Below are 23,371 nucleotides of genomic sequence, written 5' to 3' on the forward strand. Positions count from 1 at the left end.
GAGCAGTCTGCTTCAAAGTTCACAAAGAAAACAGCTTGTGAGGCCTTGAAGTCTATTTCTAATTTAGAAAGATTAACAGCCTGAATGGACCCAGGATTTTTGGCTTTAGTTTTTTAGTGGTGGTTCTTAGTGGGGGGTCCTGAAGCTGGGTTTGGAAGCTACAGTACATGGCCCCCTGCTCCCTCTCTCTCTCTGAGTTTTCTCTTGATGTTTTCCTCCTGGACTGGAGAACTGCGTATGAGATCATCTATTTTACTGAATTTGCCTTTGCCAAAGGTACCATATTGGAACAATTACTGTTTAGCAGTTAAATAATCTATTATTCTGTTAAGTTTTCCAAAAATTAAGTTATTCCAATTGCTTCTTTCTTTTGTTGCTTTTTAACTGCAGTGTATGAATAATGTATGTTTTGCTTCAAGACTGGTAATTTGGCCAATAAAATTATGTCTGGAATACAATACCAGGCATTTCTGTTTAAAATAAGCTTAAAAAAAAAGGTTTAGGCTATCTTCTTAATATATTATGAGAAGGTTCATTCTAATCTATAACAGACTGAACCACGTAAGATCTTCAAAAAGTGGAAAGGATGTTTCTGCTTGTGGGAGGATTTGGAACAAGGGTCACTGTTTAAAAAAATGGGTCACCCATTTAAGATAAAGTTGAGGACTCAGAGAATCATGCGTCTTTGAACTATTTGTTTCAAAAGATGTTGGAAGAAGATTTTTCGAATATTTACAAGGCAGATGTAGATACTTTCCCGATAAACAAGAGAGTGAAAGGTTTTATGAAGGATGATGTAAATTTGAAACTGAGGTTAGTTAAATCAGCCATGACTTTATTGAATGATGGAGCTGGCTTGAAGTTTCAGATGACTACCCCTGATCTTTATTCATATGTTCATATATCACATGAAGTGAATCAAATTGGCTGAGGTGATAGACATTGACACTGACAACTGGGAGAAAATCACTGACAGCCGTAATCTCTGAAGCTTGGCTGTTTGAAAAAGCATTGGAAAGGGCAAAGAGAAATGAGAACCTCAGCTAACCAAGAAGAAGGCCCAGAGAAAACACAGGAGCAATCACATAAGTTACAAATAGTGAGCATGCAAAGGCAGATGCATGTGAAATCAAGTCTTTGTTGGTTAAAGTTTGATGTTTATTTCTTTAAAGCTGAAACAAGCTTCTAATTTGTGTCTTAGAAAGTCAATTTTTATTCATCCTTTGTTCAAGCTAGGGTTAAATTTGTTAGTACAAAAGCAGAAGTTGCAGGAAAAGCTCAGCAGGTCTGGCAGCATCTGTGAAGAAAAATCAGAGTTAACGTTTCAGGTCCGGTGACTCTTCCTAAGAATGATGGAGGTTCTGAGGAAGGGTCACCGGACATGAAACGTTAACTCTGATTTTTCTTCACAGGTGCTGCCAGGCCTGCTGAGCTTTTCCAGCAACTTCTGTTTCTGTTCCTGATTTACAGCACCCGCAGTTCTTTTGGTTTTTATTAAATTTGTGTGTGCTCAATCTGATACCCAGCCATATTAGCAATCTCTGTCAGAATTGTTTCCAAAATCTCCAGAGAGTTAGAGTCACAGAGCTGATATCAGCGAATTGTACACCTTCTCAGCCCAATGGCTTCCTCTGTAGCAAATGTAGCAAGAGACTGCCTTGCCAGAGCGGGGTTCCTGAGCAATACCAGACAGTTTAACACAGAGCTGATCTACATGACACAAACCGCCATATTATGAACCTACTGGGTGGAAAACAGGCAATAGATCAGATCCAATTTTCATTTTACGTGTGTGTGTTTTTCATTTCACTCAAAGCCAACAAATGAATTTAAGTGGTCATGGAGATGATCATGGTTTTATCATTCTCCTACAACATGGGGTCTGCAAAAGGTAATAGCTCAAACTGAAGAGCAAAACCAAGTTGCCCTGAAATTTTGATTGCCTATTTTTAAAAACAAAATTGACACTTCTATGTCAATATATCACTGTTCAAGCAATGCACATGGCCTTTTACTCTTTGTAAATGTTCTATCTGAATATTAAGTACCAATGAGTCAACCAATTCTTCTGAAATATTCTATTGTTTGTTTAGTTCAGTTATGCCATTCATTTCAAGAGTATTTATCCACAATTGAGGTGCCAACATTCTAGATTAGCATTAATTTAAAGAATTGTAGGGAGTATTCAAAAACAATTTAAACGATGCACGATCAAAGGTGATTGCTAGATCACAACTAGAACCCCAAGAGTGTTACAGCTTAAGCTGTGAAATTTTCTTTGTATAAATGCAAATATTTTCTACTTTTTCTGCACCTTTTATTTTATACCCCCTGTGTTGTACAGTTCCATCCTCCTGACAACTATAGGAAAGTTTGGAGTTTGCTCCTGTACTTGAATTAATCTTTATGTCTCAATCAAATGTTCTCATCTGCAGTGGTGAACCAGATTGTTTTTACATCCAAATATTATTGTACATGAGTGTGTTGTGAATTTTTCTCATGTACATTTATAATAATATCAACTTCATCTCAGCTGTAGTTATTAGTTTTTATTTCTCTAAGTCAGGGACTTGGCAAAGCAAATTCATTCATTTGTTTGCACACCATGATATGTCAATAGCCTTAACAGGCTTTGTTTCTCTGAATATAGGTTATTCATCCTATGCTAGCTCTTAAACCCTAACAAATAACTATATTATAATAATCATGGAAGTGAATGAGCTCTTGTAGAGTTCTTTCCAGTGGCTGGTCGAAGTTGAAGCCAAGTTTGGGAAGCGAATAACGTATATTTGTGAAGCACTTGTTGCAACGTAATTTTCTATAACTGCAGGTCTAAATGCTAGTCTGTAAACCTTCACCAGCCACTACTAGGTTGAGTAAATGCACCATGTACGTTCTGTTTGGCTTACTCGTGCTCCTAATGTTAATTAATAGCCGGTTTGTAAACTGCTTAAGACGTGAGTAAGGAACATTAACGATAGCTGCATCGTGATTAAGCCCATCTTCTCTCCTATCATTTGTGACAACAAAGTAGCTCTCATTTGCTCTTCGCATGCACAACCATTAAAATCTCCACTGAGTATGAATTGATTTCCTTAATGAGTAAAGTTTAGCATGAAATTAGTTTGAAGTGACTGATATTTTATCTTTTCCTTATTAAGCCTCCACCACAAGTTCCCCACACAGGTACGGTCAACTGTATCTATTCTGAAAGAATAAATCCCATTGCATGTGATCTGTTAACTCTGATCATTAGTCGTTGTTTGAAGAAACACTGCAGGTCCTCATGCTTGATTACATAACAAAATAATAAAATAATGTGGAAGTGTACCACACCAGAATCTGGATGACATTTTGTAAAAATTAAGACAGAGGAATAATTTCAGAATTTCTCTGTTTGATTATAAACTGAAAGCTTTTCTGTGTTTTAATAAGCTATGGTAACCACAATGCTGACAACTCTTTATCCATTCTCAGGATCTGGTATTGCTGACAAAGTTACATTTATTACTCTTAGCTAACTGCCATTGATCAATATTTCTAATTGCGGTTTCTATGTCTTAAAATGTCTTTTCTTCTCTATTATTTTAATTTGATGTCCTCTTACTACAGGTTCCTAAAGCAACAGAAATAGCTTTCACCACACTTCTATATCAAAACCCCTCAATCTTATATAAATCTACTACACTCTTATATGAAGAATAACTGTAGCTTTTAAATTCATCAGCATTTAATGTTAACACGATTGCTTTACAATAACTTGATTTATTTTTGAGTTTACCGGAATTTTTCCTATTCTGTTTATCTCTTCTGTCAACATCTCAGACCAGAGATGATAAAGTCGAGGTAATGTCAGTGGACTACTGAGCCAGAAGATTGCAATAATTTCCTTGGGGACATGAATTCAAATCCCACCACATGAGCTGATACAACACAGTCACTACTGTACCATTGAAACTGTGCTAAATTTGCTCTAGTGTCCCTCTCGCCTTAACCTAACTATAATTAGAGACGGAGCAGTAAATGCTGGTCTAGTAAATTACATAGGACAAAAAAAAACTGCACTACCTTTGTTGCGCTGTGGGGAATGCCAGACAATTTGATAATTCTTAAGTATTTTAGTTCTCAGGACACTTTACTATTCATACTGTTAATTCAGCCGCAGAGTGTAAAAAAGTTTAGAGTAATGGGGGCATATCTAATTGTTCAAGCATCTGTTTCACCCATTGTATCTTACTGGGTTGTGACAGGGTTGTCATGGTTATGTGACTAATACTAAATTGCCTGAGGTCAAGTTTCATGAGTTGTGAAACTGAATTTGGTAAAAGGGCAAAAAGAAGCTTTTGGATTGGTACCAAAATTTCCAATTACTTCGCTAATTTTCTTCAATATATCTGGCTCATGCCAATGTGGTGAATTAGTTCCACTTATATAGTTGATTATAACATGCCTTTTGATGTGGCCTTCATCATTACAAAATAAAACAATCATTAATGTTTTGGAAGCACCATCACCTTCAGGACTAAAATAGTTAAAGGAGGTAGTCCACTGTCATGCCCAAGGCAGCTTGCATTTTCCAACAAAATTTGTTGAAAGATTGGTCAAATCCATACACGTGGTGGCAGAAATGCCAGTGCAAGCAGCTTTCAGTGCAAATCAAATGCCTGTGATATTTGGTTTAAAAAGCATCACTTTGAAATCTGGCCTCACCATCCAACCTGACCATACGACCAGAATTAATATTACAGTATTTTTGTTTATTCTGCCCACTTGTACACAATTGAGGAGCTTCTTAAAGGTTTTTGTTGGTGCCATTTTAATCGAAGGGCGAAAACAGACATTAAAATGGACTTTGTCCAAATAATGCACATCCAATTAAAAGCCTGGATTTAGTTATTCATTAGCTAAGAGAATCAACAGGATGGTTTGTTGCTTCCCTGGTGCTAAGCCAGAGTTGTCACAGAACAGCTGCAAGGCATTCTTCCGGAGGATCGTGAACATCCAGAGGTCACAAGGGTACGAACAAAGTAAATTAGGAAAAGGAGATGTGATTCTGCAAGTGGAATTTTGTAAGCAATGTAGAAAATTAGCAAGCAGAATCTCTAAAGTGGCAATCTCTGGACTTACAAGAGAGCACCGAAATAGTAATAGAGAACAGATAAATGCACAGCTGGAAAAATGGTTCAAGAGGGAGTGCTTCAGATTCCTGGAACCCTGGGACCTGCTCTTGGGGAGATGGCACCTGTAGAAGCTGATTGATTTGCATTTGAACAGGGCCAGGAATGCGTTCCTTGTGGAACATTTTGCTTTTGCAGTTGCAAACGGTTTAGACTAATTTAGGGGAAGTATTGGAATAAGGAGAGAATGTTAGAAGGTCATACCACATTGCACAAAATGCTGGGTGAGGCAAATAGCACTAAACTAGCGAATAGTGAACTATTAGGTGGAGCCAAAGTAAAGGAGAAAGTAATTAAGTTTAAGTCAGGGTTACACCCTCATGTACGTGAATGCACAGAGTACAGTTCATAATTTAGGAGAGTTACAGGCACAGATTGCCTGTGGGATTATAATGTTGTGCTGATAATGGAGACCAATTAAGGAAAGGCAGATATGGGTGTTACAAGGCATCCAGGAAGCATAAAAAAATTAAAAGGAGTTTGTGTGTCATTTTTGATCAAGAAGAATATGCAGTATTGGAGAAAGATGATGCTTCAGAGGGTTCAAGGGCAAAATTTATTGCATTACAGCCAAGGAATAAGAAGGGTGCAATTACGCTGTTTGGTGTATCGATCAGTAACTAGTGGGAAAGATACAGAGGAACAAATCTGCAAGGAAATTATAAAGAGGTATAAATATTCAGGAAGGTTATAATGAGGGGCTTTCATTATCTGTATATGACTGCACCCATCCAGGCAAGTGGGCAGTATTCCATCACTCTCCTACATTGTGCTTTATGGATAGTGATCAGGGTCTATGGAGTCAGGGGTGAGTTAATCACTACAGCATTCATAGCCTCTGACCTGCACTTGATGCCACTATGTTTATGTAGTGAGTTGAGTTGAGTTTTTGGTCATTGGTAACCCCCAAGATGTTGATAGTGGAAGAATTCGGTGAAGGTAGCACCATTGAATATCAAGGGGCAGTGGTTAAATTGTCCTTTATTGGAGATTGTCATCATGTGACATTTTTGTGACACGAATGTTAGTGGCCACTTGTCAGCCCAAGCCTTGATATTGCCTGCGTTTTGTTGCATTTTAACATGGACTATTTCAGTGTCTGAGGAGTCACAATTGGTGCAGAACATTATGCAAATATCAGCAAACATCCCTCCTCTGTTGTAATGGTGGAGCTGAAGATGGTTGGGACTAGTAAACTACCCGAACAAACACTTAAAGTGATGTCCTGAAGCTGAAATGACAGTGGCTCAGTGGTTAGCACTGCGGCCTCACAGTGCCAGGGACCCAGATTTGATTCCACTTTTGGGCGACTGGCTGTGTGGAGTCTGCATATTCTCCCCATGTCTGCGTGGGTTCCTTCTGGGTGCTCTGGTTCCCTCCCAAGTGTGCAAGTTAGGTGGATTGGCCATGCTAAATTCACCACTGGGGGTCACTAACACTGTGTGTTAGCCATGGGAATGCAGGGTTATGAGGATGGGTCTGGGTGGAGGGTCAGAGTCAGATGGGTCAGAGGATCAGTGTGAACCCATTGGGCCAACTGGCCTGTTTCCACACTGTAGGGATTCTATGATTCTACGACTGACCAACAACTGCAACCATCTTCCTGTGTGACAGATATGACTCCAACTAACAGAGAGTTTGTTCCCTGATGCTCATTGGTTCCAGTTTTGCTAGGGCTCCTTTAAGCCACACTTAGTTGAATGCAGCCTTGATGTCGAAAGCTGTCACTCTCACCTAATTTCTGGAATTCAGCTCTTCTGTTGAAGTTTGAACCAAGGCTGTAATGAGGTCAGGAGCTGAGCAGTGCTGGTGGGTCCCAAGCTGTTTGTCACTGACCAATTATTATTGAGCAGGTGCTGCTTCATAGAACTGTCAATGACAGCTTCCACCACCTTACTGATAATTGAGTGTAGACTGATGGGGCAGGAATTACCAGGTTGGATTTGTCCTGTTTTTGTTTACAGGACATACCTGGGCAAATTTACACATTGTCAGGTAGATGCCAGTGTTGTAACTGTACAGCTTGGCTAGGGGAGCAGCAAGTTCTGGAGTAAATGCTAATTAGCAGGGGGTTTCCTTGCCCATGTTTAATCTGAAGCCATGAGACTTCAATAGGGCCAGCATCAATGTTCCTAACGTAATTCCCTTCCAACAACATGGCACTGAGCCACCACCTCTGCTGGGTGTGTACTGCCAGTGGGACAGAACATGTCCGGGATGGTGGTGTCGGTGTCTGAGACATGTTCTGTAAGATATGATTCCAAGAGTATGACAGTGTCAGGCTGTTGCTTGACTAGTCCGTGAGACAGCTCTCCCAATTTTGGCACTAGCCCCAGATGTTAGTAAGGAACTCTTTTCAGGGTTGGCTGGGCTGTTTCTGCTGTTGTCTTATCCAGTACCTGGGTCGATGGCAGGTGATTCGTCCAGTTTCATTTCTTTATTGAGACGTCAGAGCAATTCATACAACTGAGTGACTTGCCAGGCCATCTCAGAATGCAGTTGACAGTCCACCACATTACTGTGGATCTGGAGTAACATGTAGGCCAGGCCAGGTAAAGATGGCAGATTTCCTTCCCTGAAGGACATTAATGAGCCAGATGTGTTTTCCCAACAATTAACAACAATTATTTGGTCATCAATGGAATCTTAATTCCAGAATTTTTAAATTGGATTCAAATTCCACTATTTGCCGTGGTGGGTTTCAAATTCAAGGTCCCTAGTACATTATCTGAGTCTCTGGAGAACCAAGTTGAATTGGGGCGCATTGTGTTGGATTAAAATGGAAACATAGTCAATGTAGGTCAGCAAACACAGATGAGAGTCAGCAGAATTTGGTATTGCCAAGAGACTAGAGTTGAGGAGGCTAGAGTTGAGGAGGCTAGTCAGAAGTGCATTAAATTAACCATGTGAAGTCGGTACGGGTTCCAGCAGCAAAAGAGTGAAGTTGGTATAGAATCAGGAAGTAATATCACAGAATCCTTACAGTGTGGAAACAGGCCTTTCAGCCCATTGTGTCCTTACTGACCCTCCAAAGAACATCCCACCCAGACCCATTCACCTACTCTATCCCTGTAAGCCTGCATTTCCCATGGTTAACACACCTAACCTACAGACTCCTGAACACTATGGTCAATTCAATATGGCCAATTCACTTAACCTGCGCAAAGATCATGGAATCCCTACAGTGTGAAAACAGGCCCTTTGGCGCAACAAGTCCACACCGATCCACAGAGCATCCCATGTAGACTACCCTCCATATCCCACCTAACCTACACATCACTGAGCACAATAGACAATTTAGTATGACCAATCTACCTAGACCATGGACTGTGGGAGGAAACCAGAGCCCTCGGAGTAAACCCATGTAGACACAGGGAGAATGTGCAAACTCCACACAGACAGTTGCCCGAGGGTGGAATCAAACCCAGGTCCCAGGTACTGTGAGGGAGCAGTGCTAACCACTGAGTCACCATGCCACCGTAATACCGAGGTGATCAGCAGGAAAAGGACCAAATATTTCAGTATTATCTCATGTTTTGTAACTATTGATCTACTCAAACCCAAAAAATTGTGTTAAGACCTTCAACAATCCTGATGAATTATGTCAGTGTATTTATTTAGGCAGATATGACTAAAACATGTTATTATAGGATATTTCTCGACAAAGATAAAAATGCATAATCAAAACATTTTTTTAAAATCTCTTGGTTGTTTTTCACCCTTAGCTAGACTTCCAAAGAAATGTTTGATTGAATTAATAGATAAGGATTCTGAGAATTTAAATTGCTTTATTTCTGGGAATGAAAAGATAGTTTGAATTGCCAGCATTAGAGTGTGATTTTAAACAAATATTATTAATTGTTTTATTGCATTCCCTGTAATTGAAATGATAAAATGCTAACAAAATGTAAATATATCGAATACATTTGCCAAAAATTCCACAGATATTCCATATTGAAGTTAGGATCACTGAATTGCAAAATTATTAAATGTTCATGGGCGAATAACAGCAAAATTTTATATTATGTTTCCGTCATGATGCAAAACTGTATCATTATGGTCAGTGTCACAGTTTTATTAAATATTAAACTTATTATGAACATTTACTGACAAATTTTCACCTGATAAAAATAAACTTAATTTGGATCCAGAGTAGAAGTTAACATGGAGCATGCTAAATAAATAGTGAGCTGTTATGATGTTTTGCACCATTTCATTCTAAATGGGATTTCCATATCTCTGACACCTAGTGATGTGGCAATTAATTCTAATGAAGATCCAAAAAACAAGTTAATTATCGGTTGTTATATCACGGTGTGAAGCTGGATGAACACAGCAGGCCAAGCAGCATCAGAGGAGCAGGAAAGTTTGGCGTTTCAGGTCAGGACCCATCTTCAGAAATGGGGGGGGGGAAGGGGATTCTGAAATAAATGGAGGGACGGGGGAGGTGGATAGAAGTTGAATAAAGGAGAAGAATGGGTGAGAGGAGACAGACAGGCCAAAGAGGCGGGGTTGGAGCCAGTGAAGGTGAATGTCAGTGAGAAATTAGGTGGGGGATAGGTCAGTCCAGGGAGGACGGACAGGTCGGGGGGTGCGGGATGAGGTTAGTGGGTTGGGGATGGAGGTGGGGCTTGAGGTGGGAGGAATGGTTAAGGAGGCGAGGATGAGCTGGGCTGGTTTTGGCATATGATCAGAGGAGGGGAGATTTTGAAGCTTGTGACGTCCACATTGATGCCCTTGGGCTGCAGGGTTCCCAAGCAAAATATGAGATGCTGTTCCGGCATCTTTCGGGTGGTGCCATCGTAGCAATGCAGGAGGCCCAGGATGGACATGTTGTCCGAGGAGTGGGGGGCAAGGGGGGTGAGGGGGTGGTGTAGTTGAAATGGTTCGCGACTGGGAGGTGTAGTTGTTTGTTGCAAACTGAGCGTAGGTGTTCCGTAAAGTGGATCCCATTCCTCCCACCTCAAGCCACACCCCCTTCTCCTTTATCCATCTTCTCTCCACCTCCCCCATCTCCCTATTTATTTCAGAATCCCCTTCCCCTTCCCCATTTCTGAATCAGGGTTTCAACCCGAAACGTGAAACTTTCCTGCTCCTCTAATGCTGCTTGGCCTGCTGTGTTCATCCAGCTTCACACCATGTTGTCTCATTAATAAATCAGCTTGTCATCTTCCCAAAAGCGTCAAACAAGCCAGATGTTGAGAACTTTTGACATGGAAACCAGAATGGGTACCTGGTAACTCAGCTTTCTGCTGTGGTGTGACCGGGCACCAAGATCTCAGGGCATGCCCCATGCACACCAGCCACTTAGACCCTATCTCTACAACCACTGTTATCCAACAAGTGCCAAATTCTAAAACCCCTCACCGTACATGTCTAATCCATTCACAGGATGTTTTTGCACTGTTAACCATCATCATCATACTGCTGCAAACACATTGTGTGCTCACACACATGAACATAGCCCACAGACTCTGCCATGCTCCATCTCCAAGTGAATATGAGGTGCCAGAGAGAAGGTGCTGGCACTTCTGCTGGTGAAGTGAAAAAAATGTTGGCCTTCTTCCACCTAAAAGTTAGGTGGTTGTTTATAACCAGTGCAGAAGGGCCTTGTTCAGTTCTGTAGACCTCTATGACAGGCGTTCCTGCAGATGGCTGATGCTGTTCGAAATTGGGTAGCAATCTCAGACCAGGCTGGTATAGCCAGATGTTACAGCCTGCACGCCCAATCCTGGGGAACTGGAGGTCCCAAGACTGTACCATCCCATCCAACAGGAAACCACATCCCTGCCATCCCCAAATGCCACGTCTAGGACAAATGTCAGGAGTCATATAAGTCAGCTTTGAACTGACAGTGTTTGCCTGGATGCACAGTGGGCTTTTAAAGATGGTAAAGGTGTAAGGAATGCCAGCTAATTCCGGGATATCATGGCAGTTGAGAGTTGTTCCAGGAACAGCATGTGGTAAAATGAGGCTAGAATTAGATGAGAGGGAAGGGGCTAGGAAGTCAACAAGGCAAGTTTGCCAAGATACGGTGAGAAAATTTGTTTGTCCTCGCTGCAAAAAACCCTCCAAAAAAATTCAACTCAACTCATGCTTCACCAAAAATGTACGATTTACCCAGTGGTGTGCTAATCATAATTAGATATTAATCAATAGTACTTGACATTAATCAGCAGCTGATCTTATATTGCTTGTGATTGCCCGTGACAAATTTCTATCACTTAAATTTTAAGGAATATTTTGAGGGTTTCCATTGAAAACATAACAGCTGACCACATTCCAAGGGATAATCATACAAATCTTTTATCATTAACATTCCAGTTTCCGTGCTGCTTAACCTTAGGAAGTGAAGGTGACTAAACACTCTTGGAGTTTATTTTTTTCAGACTACTTGGTAATCTATTTTTTATTTCATAAGAATGCAAAGTATGTCATTCAGTAGTTAGTATAACAATGTGACCATTTGTCAAAATATATCCCAGAAAGTTGGCTATTTAGGGATTTTAATGACAATTGTTTTCAATAAATGAGTTCAGCAGGGTCTTTGTTGTATCCAAATGTTTATCCTATGGTTATGACTCTTAGGTTTCACGGATCCAATAACTATTCCAATTGAAGATCCTTCAACCCACAATGGCACTTTTACTGAAGATGAGACTACAGCTACTTATACCTTATGCATGACATTCCATTACAAGAGACATTGTGGAAGTCATCAAATTCCACAATAAATTTCAAATTACAAAATCTACATCTAAATTCTCATTGTTCACTCTGGCCCATCTTCATTCCCTACGTACAACTGTATGTCTTTATCAAATATTCCCCTTCTCACCCTGTTAGATCCTGCTGAGGAGGAAGTGACAGTAGCGTTACATTCCCAGGTGCCTTTTCTTAACGCATTTCCTCCAATTCCTGTTAATATTTGGGATTGCCAGAATTGTCAGAATCCACTCCTCGTTTCTAAGAATTGGGACAGTGCACAATATATGGTCAAATGGGCATCCTGTTTCTCCTGCTGTTGTCAAATTTAGCAAGATATAAAAAAGGTTCATCACATGAAACACTACCTTAAATCCCACATTCCTTCATTAAAATGATCAATGAAAGACGGGATTCCGTTTAAGTGTTTTAATTCATTAGTTGTAGATTCCTCATTGTATTTGGCAGAAAAAAAGTATCATCAATTAAAATGAAAGGTAAATGTCGGTACCTTTTTAGTGGCCAAACCCAATTTTACTATTTTTAATGCTTAATGAGATTTCCTCATGTTTTAGTTTTTCACAGGTCTATAGGCTTCATCACATTGATGATTTTAATACAGAACAGCATTACAGATGAAGAGTGTGCTAAATCAACATTGGCAGCTCATTATCAGCATGTGATCTCTGCTCAACTGGATGATATGGTGAGTTAAGTTTACTAAGTATTTAAGAAGCTGATTGTCATCCAGGTCAAACCTATTTAAGTCAAATATTTTGTTTCTTTTTCAGTATTTTAGAATAGCATTGATACTGGTGTAGTACATCTTGGTCACAGGGGATTTGTGGCGATAGTTAGGATTGTTAAAACAGCTGGGGAAATGTTTTCATTGTTTCCATGAGCAACTGTAGTCAATAAACAGATCAGCAAATGTTTTAATGGCCGGAAACTCACTGAAATAGCTATTTGCTTATGATTTCCTCTATCAAAACTTCCCGTCCCACTTTTTATCCCTTCTGCCAGGTCCTGACTATTGTCATTAACATATACTATAAAGAGGACCATGGTATCGAGGATCAGAATTTCCTGCTTTCACATTGGAAGTGTACTCGAGGAAATTAATGTGGAGACTTACAAAGGGTCTGAACTTTAACATCAGCTGGTATAATTTTTCATTGAAATGGTAATCTAGACTCAGTCGACAGTTTACAGCCATTGACAGGTTGAGTAAGGGGGCAAAAGTATGGCAAATGGAACCTAATATGCGAAAATATGAAGTTGTTCATTTGGAAGGGAGAGCAAAACAACAGACTTTTTTTTAAATGGAGAAGAACTGCAGAAAGAACAGAGACACTTAGAGGTACTCTGTGCACAAAACACAGAAAACTATCACACAGGTGGAGTAGGTAGTCAGGGAGGCTAATGGAATGTTAGCCCTTATTTCAAAGGTGTCAGAGAATAAGAGTAGGGAAGTCTTATTGCAATTGTGTAAGGTGCTGGTGAGACAACATCTGGAATACTGTGAGCACTTTTGGTCCCCTTATTCAAGGAAAAATATCATTTCATTGAAGGCAATTCAGAGAAGGCTCATGAGGATGATCCTGGTACGGAGGGATGGTCTTATGAGCAAACAGATTAGAACTCTACTCATTGGAATTAGAAGAATGTGTGGTGAATTCAGTGAAACATATAGGATTCTTATGGAATTGACAGGGTAAATTCTGAGAGGATGTTTGCCTTCGACCAGGGGACTTGACATCAGAATTAAGAAGTACTGATTTAAGACTAAAAAGAGGAGGAAATTGTCTCTCAGAGAGTTGAGAGTCTTTGGAACTTCTTGCAAAGAACTGTGGAGGCAGAATCCTTATGACTATTTAAGGCAGAGATAAATAAATTCTTGATCAATAGGAGAATCAAGAGTTACAGAGAAAACGCTGGAAAGCAGACGTGAAGAATGTTAGAATGGCTATTGTTCCTATTGATTGGTTGAGCAGACTTGAGGGGGCTGAACAGCTTACTCCTGTCCCAGTTTTTTTTGATCTCATGGGCAGTTCAGAGTGTCTAATCAAAGTGTAGCTGAAACTTAACAGATTAAGGAAAGATTCAGATTCAATCTCAGGTATGTGTTGAGCTGCTGAAGTCAGTGATACACTTCACAACATTCAACTTAGTTGCCATATTACAGAGTTTGCATTGCTACAAAGTGAAGATGGACTCAAAACTTATAACCAGGCAATTAAAAATCCACCAGAATTCCAAGGTATTACTGCCTTAATGTGAACACAATGCTTGCTGGATTCAATGCTGTCTCTAGCCTATTGAATCAATTGCCCTCCAGAGCAATTATAACTTTGCCACATTGTTCACAGCTAAACAGTCTCTTTCATACTGAGATATAGGCTAACAGGATAGACAAGCTATTGGCAGATAGAATTTAATAGCGAGTACCTTGAGGTGATACATTTTGACAGAAGGTGTATTGAAAGCCTATATAGACACAGTGGTATAATTCTAAAGAGTAAGCAGGGATAGAGGTTCATGTGCACAAATTATTGAAGGTGGCAGGACAAAATGCAAGAATACTTAGCAGAATATATGTGCTTCCGAGATATTGAACGTAGAAGCAGGGAAGTTAAGCTGAGCCTTTTTAAAATTCTGGTTAGGACACAAATAGGACACAAAATCATGTCTGGTCATCACATTTTAGAAAGGAGCACCTTGAAAAGACGCAGCGGTGATTTAACAGTATGGGTCCTAGCATGAGTGTTTTTAACTGCAAGCTTAGGCTGGAGTAGCTGGGGTTGTTCTCCTTGAAGTAAATGAGATAGAACAAGATTTGATAGAGGTCTGCATGACTAAGTTTATTCAAGGCAAAGAAAAACTGGTTGCATTAGCTGATGAGATAAGGGCAAAGGAGCACACATTTAAATTTTTGGGCAAGAGATGAAGTACAGGATGTGAGCAAAAATGTTTTAATGTAGCATGAACATTATTTGGCAGGTTGCTGGTCATATTGATTCTGCCTTAAAATAAAGTTAAGCGTTGAGTAGTTCAAAAACCTTAGACAGTCTGTGCAAGCTTGGTTTACTTGGTAGTATCCATAACTATGAGTCAGGAGGTTATGGGTTCACAATAATATCCAGGCCTAGCACAATCTCCCAGTTAACAGAGTGTGGTCCTGTATTGTCAGACAGCGCTGATCTTTAGATAAAAATGCAGAACCAATGATTCGTCTTTCCACTCTGGTTAATACATTGAATGTAAAATATCTAATTGTACTATTTAAAGAGATCTAACCCTATGGCCAAAAAATTCTTTCTTCAACCAACACTACCAAAAATTGAGATAACAATTGAAGAAGGGTCCCAACCTGAAATATCAACTTTCCTGCTCCCCTGATGCTGCCTGGCCTGCTGTACTCCTCCAGCTCCAAACTGTGTTATCTCTGACTCCAGCATCGACATTTCTTACTATCTCTGATTGAGATACTGCCAAAAATTGGTTGTCCTTCTCATTTGAAGCTACCAGAAGTTGTTTAGTGCAAATTTTTTTAAATTACCAAATAAACAAATGACTGCATTTCAAATATTATAGTATTTTGAAGCACTTTAGACTTTCATGAGAGCATTAAAAGGTATGAAATTAAATGTAAGCTCCTTTCCGATAGATCCTGGCATCCTTCTCTTCTCTCTCAGGTTTAAAGGAGTTTTACTGATGTTGAAATATGCGCATACAGTAACATTATAAAACTCCAGTTTGGTGCATCTGCTTATTTTAAGCGAAGAATAAGGCTCATTGGTATCCACAATTTGGAAAGAAGAAAAGTCTTAGAGGTCCAAAATGACATCTGCACATTTGTGGGGGTTGAGTTAAGACAAACGTCATATGACATGAAGGCATTAGCAAATGCACATGGAATTTTCACTAGCAGTATATAGAGTAGCAAAATAATTACATCAGTCAGCATGCAATGCTGGCTTTTTGGAGCTCAATCTTCAGCTAACACTCTTATACTCACAAAGATGAAGATACATGAACCAGCAGGAAGATGCCCAACAATCACCCCAAACCATCATCCCCAAAGGGATTGCTAACTACTTGTACGTTAATTCCTGCTTGATTTCTTTTATCTCTTGCTCTGATTAAATGTTTGGTGCTTTTTATATTTGTTTTAAATTGCAAAGTCTGCAAAACATTGTGCAATAGGTGCTGATTAGGTACTCACATAATATCATAGAATGATTACATATCAAAGAAGGAGGCCATTCAGCCCATTGTATCTGTATAGTGTCCATACAAGAGAAGACCAGTTAGTTCTACTTTGCCACCGTTCTTGTAGCCCTGTCTTTTTATTTCTCTTCTGCTTCTTATTCAACTCCCTTTCAAAAGCCAAGATATGCATGCTTTCAGGCAGTGCATTCCAGATCTTAACTAGTCATCACAAAACAAGGAAAGTAAAACAAAGATCTGCGAATGTTGGAAATCTGAAACCAAAATTGAAATTGCCGGAGAAACTCAGTAGGTCTGGCATATCTGTGGACACAAATTAGAGTTAATATTTTGAATCCAGTGACCCTTCTTCAAAGTCATTGGATTCGAAATATTAACACCATTTTCCTTCCACAGCTGCTGCCAGATCTACTGAGTTTCTCCAGCAATTTATGTCTTTGTTATTGGACACTTTACTCTATTTCAGGCCAAACCGGTGTTTTATAAATGTTCTCCATAAGTACCTTGATTTTGTACTCTGTGCCTCTACTTATTAAGTCCGAATCCTGTCAAAAACCTTTCATAAATTGCCTTGCCAATTTCAGTAACTTAGTTCGGTTTAGGTTACGACCATATGCACATGTGCTCAAAGTTTCTATGTTCCAGAATCCCATTTTACAAAGTGAACCTTCCTTTTGTGTAGCCTTTCCTTGGACTTTATACCAGAATGTATTACTTTACACTTCTCTGCATTCTTCTGAACAAACCATTTGCTCCCTGTCACGGATCGACTAGTAGCCATTTCCCTTGGAGTAAGCACAGCTTTGCGAATGAGATCACACAGGGCAGGACAAGTTGCTGGAGAAGTTGGGCGGGGGTAGAAGAACAAAAGCTCTCAATGGGAGGTGATATTCCCTTATGTTCTTCAGGAAACATTTCTGCAAATAAACCTTCATAAGGTACAATGAGTATCTGAGGTATCTGAACTTCAGTAAAGATATTAAAACCACCCCCTGCTGTAGTCACAACTACAATGACACAGAATGCCATGATTTGTATTGCCACTGGTAGCAAAGGCAATGGTGGCCCTGAACTTTTAAGTGTTTAGCTCCATATCAGAGAAATACCTCTTAATTTGACACCCATGTTATGTAAGGCAGATCAATGAGGATCTGTAGTGAAGAAGAGCTCACTATATTTCATTCTTACCAGAAACAAAGCAGGTTCTGGACTCAAAACGTCAGCTCTCCTGCTCCTCTGATGCTGCTTGGCCTGCTGTGTTCATCCAGCTCGACACTTTGTTATCTCGGGTGAAGTGAACACCTGTTTTCCAGGATTCTAGGCTTCCCTAAGGTGGAGGGTTCTACTGAACACATGCACTGTGCACGTACCCCATTACAATCTGAATTATACCAGAAACAAAAATAATTCCACTCTTGAACTCCACCTGGTATGTGACTATAGGCAATGGATCATGCAGGCCAAAGATCAGAACCCTGGTAGTAATCATGATGAAGCTCTCTGATGAAGGGTCTAGGCCCGAAACGTCAGCTTTTGTGCTCCTGAGATGCTGCTTGGCCTGCTGTGTTCATCCAGCCTCACATTTTATTATCTTGGAATTCTCCAGCATCTGCAGTTCCCATTATCTCTAGTAATCATGATGCCTCATTTTGCAACTGTCTATTGTGCCAGTTGAATATGCATCAGAGTGGGTCTTCCATTGATAGCATGGCTGATGACTGTTGCACAACCCATGCAAATGTGTACCATGGCAGCCATACTGCCAGGTAAAATGCGATAGACAAGCCAATGCTAGAACATGGTTACCACTACCTGGAGCACACTGGAGGATTCTGCAATATACCTTCAATTACCTGCAACTTAAATGCTGAATATAGGATTAAAGGCAGGATTCTCGGCAGTGTGGAGGAACAGCGGGATCTTGGTGTTCAAGTGCATAGGTCCCTCAAAGTTGCCATCCAAGTGGATAAGGTTGTTAAGAAAGCATATGGTGTTTTGGCTTTCATTAACAGGGGGGTCGAGTTTAAGAGCAGCGAAGTTTTGCTGCAGCTCTACAAAACCCTGGTGAGACCACACTTGGAATATTGTGTCCAGTTCTGGTCGCCCTATTATAGGAAAGATGTGGAGGCTTTGGAGAGGGTGCAAAGGAGGTTTACCAGGATGCTGCGTGGACTGGAGGGCTTGTCTTATGAGGAGAGTTTGACTGAGCTCGGACTTTTCTCACTGGAGAGAAGGAGGAAGAGAGGTGACCTGATCGAGGTGTACAAGGTAATGAGAGGCATGGATAGAGTCGATAGCCAGAGACTTTTCCGCAGGGCAGGATTGATTGCCACGAGGGGTCATAGTTTTAAGGTGTTAGGAGGAAGGTATAGAGGAGACGTCAGAGGGAGGTTCTTCACCCAGAGAATTGTGAGCGCATGGAATACTTTGCCAGTGGTAGTCGTGGAAGCGGAGTCATTAGTGGCATTTAAGCAACTGCTGGACATGCACATGGACAGCAGTGAATTGAGGGGAATGTAGGTTAGGTTATTTTAGTTTTGGATTAGGATTAATCCACGGCACAACATCGTGGGCCGAAGAGCCTGTACTGTGCTGTACTTTTCTATGTTCTATGTTCTAATATTTAACACAGCATATGTCAAGACTCATGATAATCTGCTGCATAACCTCACCATAATGTCAGAACAATCTTTGCCCTGAGCTGTGCAATGAGCATGTGAAGGAAGAAAAGGACTTGGAAGAGGAGGAAGTGGAAAGAGTAATGCAACTCAGTTCTTTCTAGCTGGGCTGGCCATGAAGAACTCCTCTGAATGTGATACCAGTAAACACAACCCCAATTCTCCATTCACCAGCAGTCCTCACCTTACACTCACTTGACCACAACACAATGATAAAAGTCATCACAATACCTGTTTTCCAAACTTGTTCATTAATTCACATCATATTGCAAACTGTAGCTAACTTATTCTGGTTAGCCATTGGCAAACCTCATGAAATGTTTCATCTACTTCCTCTTTACAGAAACCCATGTGTGACCCTCCCCTCCACTGAGTTGGTTCCTGTTATCCCTGCCTCTGCCCTGTTTGCAATCTACTTTGCCAGTGGCCGAGCACATGCAAGCCCCACCTCTAATCTATTCTGTAAGATAAACACAGATATTCATTATGCTAGTATCAAATTGATGAGATGAAATCAGGTGAAGTTTTTCAAACTTCATCATCACTTTCTTGGAAGTGCTCCTGCATAGCCTGTCCAGATTGATCTCTTGGGTATCTGAAAGGAAATAAAGTGAAAGGATAAGTTTTACTGCAACATTTGCAGGAAATATGAAGTACACATTTAGACCATCTGCAGCTTGTAATTCAGAAGAGGGAGTGCGGGATGAGACGGATGTGGAATTATTGAGTAAGATTATATAGAACAATACTGTTATCTTCAAAGGTTTCAACTCTGACTCAGAAATGCTTCTCCAAATAGTGACCAGGTCAATCTCCTCCATGCAGTCAGACCTGCAATCCCTTTCCAGTTAATTCGTGCTACTTCTGATTCCAAAAGGAAGAGGTCAGTGAGTGGCGTTCATGCTGTTTGGCTGATGTGGCTGTTGTATTTGGATTTTTGTGAGGAGCTGGCTGTCTCATGTTCGTATCACTGGTTTGTTAATCCAGAGACCCAGGTAATATTCTGGGGAGGTGGGTTCGAATCGTGCTGTGGTGGAATTTGAATTCAATAAAAAAAATCTGGAATTAAGAGTTTAATGATGACCATGAATCCATTGTTTATTGTCAGCAAAACCCATCTGGTTCACTAATGCCCTATAGGGAAGGAAGCTGTCACCTTTGGGGACAGCAAGGACTGCAAATGCTGGAGTCAGAATTAATACAGCGTGGAGCTGGGGGAACACAGCAGATCAGGCAGCATCAGAGCAGCAGGAAAGTTGACATTTTGGGTCCTGATGAAGGGGATAAACTTGAAGCATCAACTTTCCTGCTCCCCTGATGCTGCCTGATCTGCTGTGTTCCTCCAGCTCCACACTGTGTTAATTGAAGCTGTGCAGTCAGTTTGCCTGGTCTGGCTTACATGTGCCTCCAGACCCACAGCAATGTGGTTGACTTTTAACTGCCCTGTGGGCAATGAGGCGAGGGCAGTTCTGACACAGATAAGATTACTGAACTGCTTCTGGCATTACAGCTGGCTAAGGTTTAACTCCAAGCATTGACTTTCATAGTGATCTACAACCTTTACCTTTCGACTGCTTGTCAAGAGTGACTCCTGAAATCCTATAGATAAACGCACCTTCCCAGCTGCTCCTCCAGTGTAATATCCAAAAGCTTTAGACCCTGATATCTCCTAATCTTCTCCTTTCCCCAGGTCAGATTCAATTTTCATAACAGCAAGATACTGCGGATGCTGCGAATCTGAAACACACAGAGAATGCACAAGAACTTCAGCAGATCTGACAGAATCTGTGGACAGAGAAAAAATAATTAATATTTTGAGTCCATTGTGACTCTTCTTCAGAACCCGTTTGTTTCAAATTCAACTTTCACTTGACTGATAGTGTGTGCTGCAGCTACAGAGCACCTTTTGATAAAGGCTACCTTTCAGAGAATCCCTACAGTGTGAAAACAGGCCCTTCAGCCCAACAAGTCCGCACCGACCCTCAGAGCATGCCAGCCAGACCCCTATCCCCTATAACCCACCTAATCTACTGCATCCCTGAACATTAGAGCCAATTTTGTACCGTCAATCCACTTAGCCTGAACATCTTTGGACTCTGGGCAGAAACCAGAGCACCCTGGGGAAACCCACGCAGTCATGAGGAGAATGTGCAAACTCCACACAAACAATCGCCCGAGGGTGGTATCAAACCCATGTGTCTAGTGCTGTGAGCCACCGTGTTCAACAGTAAAGACTCACATTAAAAACCAAAAGTAAGTTCCGACTTTAGCCAGCCCGTGGATACCTGTAGTCAGTGGACAGTGCATTTAGCATTTGCTGAATGGAATAATCATTCAAACAAGCAGACAGTCCAAAATTGGTGTGCTGCCTGTGTGATTTTGAATGTATATGGAATAAAGATGCATTCTAATCCCTGATCCATTTTTGAGACTGCCCAATTAAGACATCATTCTGTTTTGTAGTGATGAATGTGCTTCAAAATTGGGTTTCACAAGTTACAAATTTTTGACAATGCCTTGTTTAAAAGCACAGAAGTGTATTCACAAGTTTTTTCTTCCATTTTAGATTGAAGAAACAAATTCTGCTATACAGTCAAAAAACAACACATCCTCACACCGGAGTAAAACTGGGGTAATCATATCCATTTTTATGTTTCTGATGACATGAACGTGCACATTTCTACGTGACTGTTTTTCAAATTCTAATACTTCAGCCTACCAATCTGTTCCTTTTCTGTAGCTTTCACCCTCTCGTGTAATCTCCTGCTTACCTATTGTTTGGTCTGTTATCTACCTTAATAACTCTCAGGAGACTTTAAGAATCATGTAAAATAGGAGCTCATGCCTCAGAGCACATGCTTTTTTGTGTTTCATAGAAATACAAAATTCCCATCCTAGCTGACCACTGGATGGCTCTATTCAGCCTCTTATACATTGTTATACCTTGGTGGGATACATTCGCTTGTAGCAATACCAGTTTAGCCTTCTTAAATCAACCAGGGAAATTCAAAGGTATCCCAAATGTGACACACAATTTTGAAACATAGCCACTTCCAAGATAACAAACAGCTGAACTATTATTTCTTAGAATTTACACTTATTATTATGACTATATTATCATTTATAATAAAGCTGTTTATAATGGAATAAAAACAGAAGTTGCTGGAAAAGCTCAGCAGGGCTGGCAGCATCTGTGAAGAAAAAAATCAGAGTTAAAGCTTCTGTCCAATCACTGGACCTGAAACGTTAAATCTGATTTTTTTTCTTCACAGATGCTGCCAGACCTGCGGAGCTTTTCCAGGAACTTCTGTTTTTGTTCCTGATTTACAGCATCCATAGTTCTTTCAGTTTTTATTCTGTCTGTAATGGAATTCTCTCAAGAATTGGCTTTTTGATCAAAACTCTATTACACATGGAAATCAGAGATAGAAAGAACTGCCGATGCTGGAGCCAGAGATAACACAGTGTGGAGCTGGAGGAACACAGCAGGCCAGGTAGCATCTGAGGAGCAGAAAAGCTGATGTTTCGGGTTGGGACCCTTCTTCAGAAATGCCTGTTGTGCTCCTCCAGCTCCACACTGTGTTACATATGGAAATCAATAGTTTCTCCTTGAGAAAAATTCCTTAAATTTTAGCACATGTCTTTTGCAGGTGGTTTTATTTTGAGATGTGAAATATTCCTCACACTTGCCCATTACCATGTTTGCTTTAGTTTTCTCCAGTAGTTGTGGCACAGTTTGATCTTGAGGGCAATTAAACCTTCTGTACTCATCCAGTTCTTACGTGGTGCAAGAGTTTTATGTGTATTAAGAACAGGACTTTATAGCCTATCAGCAGCAAGTGTCAAGCTTATTTTCCAACATGCCCATGTGTGCTTTATTTTAAAATGTCGGTTCCACCTACAACCAGTGGATGGCTGTAATCAATATTCTACGTATTTTCCCGTGCAAATCCCATTGCTCTCAAATGACTGGGAGTTTAAAAATTTTGGCTCAGTTTAAAAGTTGCATTCACATACCGTAGTGATTGGAAACAGTTCAGCCAGATAGACCTCATAGAATATGAGTTCCCCAATTGGGACTGTTCACCTGGTCTAATCAGGGAGCCTGGCTGACAGACGTAAACAGGAGTGTCAGGGGTTCTGTTCACACTAGGAGCTGGCTCTGAGCTAGCTGGGACAGTGTCATTTACTAAGCATGTACAAATATGGTGATGGGATATCGGCCTTTGTGGCGTTATTTCAGTGGCAATGAGAGTGGGATGAATGATGTGACTGTGCAAAAGCACCTACTAGCTGAAGCCCAACTGGGCATCAAACAGGCACCACAACTGAAAACTACTTGAGTGAAAGCAGAAGCATAGCTTCACTCGGGCCATATCCTGAGCAGAAGAACTCTAGGTCAGCCCACAGCAAAACTGCAAAACAAATCCAAGCCTCAGCCAAATGATTAAGATTTTCTGAAGGATCCAGGCCAACAGGCCATTGTAATTGTGGCCAGTATGCCAACTCAAGATGACCAATAAGTCGCACTAGGCCTGAATTAAGTAATAGAACTTATTGTTGGTATCCAGGAGAGTGCAC

Source organism: Stegostoma tigrinum, chromosome 30 (assembly GCF_030684315.1).
Source record: "Stegostoma tigrinum isolate sSteTig4 chromosome 30, sSteTig4.hap1, whole genome shotgun sequence".
Lineage (NCBI taxonomy): Eukaryota > Metazoa > Chordata > Chondrichthyes > Orectolobiformes > Stegostomatidae > Stegostoma > Stegostoma tigrinum.